The sequence below is a fragment of the Siphateles boraxobius genome, unplaced genomic scaffold (assembly GCF_051911475.1).
Source record: "Siphateles boraxobius isolate OS27281-9 unplaced genomic scaffold, OSU_SipBor_1 12, whole genome shotgun sequence".
In the NCBI taxonomy this organism is placed as follows: Eukaryota; Metazoa; Chordata; class Actinopteri; order Cypriniformes; family Leuciscidae; genus Siphateles; species Siphateles boraxobius.
This window is the reverse complement of record NW_027508722.1, coordinates 34548351-34553281: the sequence shown is the minus strand read 5'-3', so window position 1 is coordinate 34553281 and position 4931 is coordinate 34548351. Positions and strand designations below refer to the sequence as shown.

General features: G+C 36.7%; 1 pseudogene; it reads right to left on the bottom strand.

Annotated features, from left to right (window-relative positions):
• Positions 1–3016: 3016 nt before the first annotated feature.
• On the bottom strand, positions 3017–4716 carry LOC143728591 (uncharacterized; annotated as a pseudogene).
• Positions 4717–4931: the final 215 nt, after the last annotated feature.

Here is a 4931-nt window from a genome sequence, read left to right as displayed (position 1 = left end):
GACTGCCCCGCCCTCTACCAGTCGTAAATGTATTATCCCACCCCAAATCGCTTTGTCTAGCAGCCATTCCCCTCAGGTGTCAGAATACACTCTCAAAACACACAAAAAATTTTTTATTTTTTTTATCAAACAAATCAATGGTAATTAACCAGTCTCAACTCAAAAAAATAAATAAAATTCAATTGTCCTTAGAAAATAAAATAAAAAGTTCACTTGTTTCACAGTCCTCCAATCAAAGACCCAGTCAATTGATGATGCAAAGTACCTTCATCCACACAGTTAAGTCAAAACAGGTAAGTTGGTGACACTCTTCGATGATCCAGCCCGTTGCTTGCTTGATCCGGCTTAGTCACAACTCACCAGTCCAACAGTCTGAACATGCGATCTCAGGGTCGAATTCACAAGACACAGTTCATCAGCAGTCTCCTCCTAGACACAGCACAAACCGTCTGACATCCGGACGCCACCGAAGAAACAGCAACAAGTAACTGAAGTCCCGTCTCTCCACCAGCACAAAACAGCTCCAGTCAAACTCGACGTCAGCAATCCCAGCGGTCGACAACGATCAACCAGTCGACAGGTCACGGCACCAGTTTTGTAGCGGTTGTTCCTCTGCGTTGTGTTAATTTTTAGATTTTGTGAATAAAAGAATTTTCCACACAAAGCTGGTTGCACTGGATGATGAATTTATTAACCGTGCCTGTGTGACAAAACACATAACAGACAGGCACTCTTAACTGCAGCTCTTTCGCCTCTCCTCAAGTGACATTGCAGGAAAGAGCTCAGCAGACACACACTGTGTCCACATACACACAATATATGTAATAGCAATATTATAAATAATATTAATTATTATTATTATTATTATAATCATTCTTCTAATCAATTCACAAATGTTATTGTATATAAATAATTCAAAACAGCATTACAGTGTCTCTTAGATCCAAGTTAACATACCTGTGTGACAAAACACATAACAGACAGGCACTCTTAACTGCAGCTCTTTCGCCTGTTAACCACAAAATACATGTTTTAAATACACCAGTTAGTTAACTACAGAACACAGTAATTGCAATGTGAACTAGAATATATCTTTAGTATGTGTACCAAACATACACATCTATCTATCTATATCTATACAATTTAATCGAGACGTTAACCGCTTAGCCATTACATATCTCTCACTCGTGACGCACACACCGCGCCGCCATTTCACGCCAGGCGCTATTCACTCATTAACAGCACACAAATAAACTTAATTTAACAAATGAATGACTCGAACTAATAGTCAAATATCATATCTCAATAAACTCTTTCACAATTGATTATTTACACCGGACATGAACATTTGTAACTCAATTTAACATCAAGTGCACGGAGCTCCTGAAATCGTACCTCTCCTCAAGTGACATTGCAGGAAAGAGAACGAATCTCCGATTGCACTGCTATTTGAACCTCCCTCCGACGTATGACGTCAGCCGACGTGCATACAGTGATGATTACCCTTAGTAAGAGCACACAAAACGGCTTTCAAAATAAAATGCCCCAAAACAAATAATAAAAACAAATTAAAACAAAATGATTTCTGATCTGGTGTAACAACATATCCCTGCTACACCTACATCAAACTCAAACTGCAACATTTGAAAAAGCAAGCGCAGAATGTGGAAAGAAGAGCAAAGAGTAAGTTTGGGCCACAACGCGTGCATGTGCAGTAATTTGTTTATGTTGTTGCCGTTGAAATCGTCTATACATTCAGGAAGTTTGCTATTTGTTATCTTTATAATGCATACTTACTATAATTTATGTTGACTACAGTACAATTGGGTTGCTTTGAAAAACATCATTCATTGTAGTATGATATTGTTTTTAATGAACCTCCCAGTGTGTAAAATATGTTAGTTTATTGGAGTATTTTGTTGGGGCTGTGAGTCATTTGTCAATCTACATTTAATAAATGTGTTTTGAGAATTTAGTAAAAATGTCTTTGCAATAAAAATGTAATATTGATTAACTGTAGTATTTTACTGTTGAATTAGGCCTAACTCAGATAAGCAAAATGCTGTGACAAACTCAATTGATTTATTGATATAAGTGAAAGCATTTCATATTCTCTCATTCTGCATGTTTTCATTCATAAGACAACTTTTTATCACTATTTCAAAGAGAGCAATATTTTAATAAAGCAATAAACACATGAGCCCCAAAAATGTCATAGATGATGAACAGAAGAATCCAGACAATTTCTTAAGACTTTTACCTGAAAGATTCCGGCCAGGGACTCAACATTTTCTCATATCGGCCTCTGGAAGGCAGAGCTTAATATTACAATTATACAATCAGTCTCTAAACTGACTCTTACATGTGAACATCATTTTTGATAAATAACATTATTGTGTCTGTTTTGTTACTTTTACAGTCTAACTACTATATTTTTAACAGTTTCTTTACATGATGTAAACTTTACATGATGCGGCTGTCAGTTTTTTTTCTGCATTCCAGTATCCCATGTGTTGTATTTCAAATACTTGCAGTAATCACTATCAGTTAATATAGCAGATGCTGTTTATCCAAAGCAGCTTACAGTTGGGAAAAGACAAGCATTTAATCAAATAAAAATGTTGCATTCATAAAACATATTGCAATTAATATCTTTACATCACAAGAAATAAATGTTTCTGAAAGAAGCAGAAATATTTTAGGGATTCTGTTTTCAGAGTTTCATCAGAACTAATAGTTTATTTTTTAAGTAATCTTGTTATTTATCTCAGAACTCTAGTTTTTCTCCTGCTCTCTTCTTGATTTTTTCGAGTATTTCAGATTTTCAGGCTCATTTGTTTATTGGTTTCTCAATTATAAAATCCATGTGCTGAAGTGTGAGCACAGGATCTGTGTTGAGTGTGATCATCTGCTCCACGTTTCCACACAGTGAAAAGCTTCAATCACCAGATTTATTTTCTCTTTCTCTAATTATTCTAGTTATTCTTCCAGCTTTTTGACCAAAGACACTGTGCCCCTAACCATTATATAGCTTTTTTAATTTTTCTTGAGTTTGTTTGAGCTAACTTTGCTTTTGTTCCATCATTTTAACGTGTTAATAAACTGGAATTTTTTGCTGCCAACTGCTTCTGTTGCTGTAACACATCTTAAGTCATCTTAATGGTTTTTGGTTTTATGTTTTCAAGAAATTTGAAGAATCCTGCCATTCCTCTAAAACTGAGATTCCTTGATTTTTTCTGTGTCTTTTCATCTTCTTCATCATCAGGTTCTGACTGAAAGTTGTCAAACAGGAAAAACACTGGCTGATTCTGTTCATTCACTGCACACTTGATTTTAGCCTCTTTAACAGCCATCAGGGCATTTTTAGGTCGAGCTCCATCTGAGTGTGTGAAGAGCAACACAATGTTTTCAGCATTATCTTTCCCAAATAAAGACTGAACAGCATCAAATATGTATATCTGTCTGTAAGAGAGTCGATTTTGGGTTGCATTAATCACCAGACACACTGCATCTATTTCATGAACACAGTCATCAAATCTGCTTAATCTAAACAACCCCATGGCGATCTCTTTATCAAGATCGATTCCACGTGTGTCTCCATGTACTAGTGTGTCGATTATTGTTAAATCAGTTTTACTCTCTTGTGAATAAAACCCATAAACAGTGATGCTGGAGGTCTGACTGTGAACTGATGTTCGGTCACTCTGATCATCTGTGATCTCAAACCAAACCTTGTCTTCTCTCTGAACATCTAACATGTAGTTGATCATCGCATTGATCAGGGTTGTTTTTCCTGTTCCTGTTTCTCCCACCATCAGAATGGTGTTGTGGGGTTTGTTTTTGTCTCTCTGTCCAAAGGTCATTTTTCTATATGGTTCAGATTGATCCATATTGTCTGTCTTTGTTTGCAGATGGTATCGAGCAATATTTCCATTTTCAATTAAGATGCTTTTCTTGATAGGAAAATGTTTGTCCTGCAATGTAAAGCATAAAAACAATAACAATAAAAATGGACATGTTTAAATGGTGTACAATGTTGTATTTTGAAATCGTCAAATTAAAAAATATGCACCAACATCCTTGATAAAAATAAAGGCCCTTTCACATCATCCCAGACAATTTAAGTATTTTACATTTATTTTTGGCTGAATGTTAGGCAGAATGTTAGCCTATGTCTCCATAAAATTATGCAATAAAAAGTGAATTGTGACTGAGGATTAACTAAACTTTGTGTTCCCTACGAAAGAAAAGGAAAAAAGTCATACAGAAGTTGATCTACATGAGGGTGAGTTAATGATGATAGAACTTTCAGTTTTGGGTGAACTATCCCTTTAAAACTCCTTTAATATATTTAATGAATGAATAAAATGAGTAGTTAACCTGTGTTTATTGTTACTGTCATGATGTGGGTTTTGTGTCTTGTCTTGTCTTTTCATGTTCAGTGGTTCCCTGACCTGTCTATTAGTTATCCCAGGTGTTTCTTATTATCCACGCCCCCTTGTTATCTGGTTAGCTCGTTTGTCTATGATTATTTAAGCCCTGTGTTTTTGCCCTGTCCTGGTGAGTTGTTGAATGTTTGATGTCAACGTTGGTCGCTTCTGATTCTGAGTCCTGTATTCCAGTCTGAGTCTTTGTCTTAGTTTGTAGTTTGTCTAAATAAAGCCTGTACACTGCGTTTGGATCCAGCCTCCTTCCCGTGCTTCTACCGCACCACATTACCAGCGTTACAGAACAACTCACCACGAAATGGATCCAGCAGTTGTCAGCAACCGGGCTCTGGGAGAATACCTGTCGACGTTATTGCAAGAGGGCCAGTCCGTCCAAAGGTACGCGAAGGATTTTCTGTCCATTTGCCATCTGGGAGCGCTAGATGATATCCAGCTCATGGGCCTGTTTTGGAACGGGCTGGATTATGACATCGCCCGATGGAT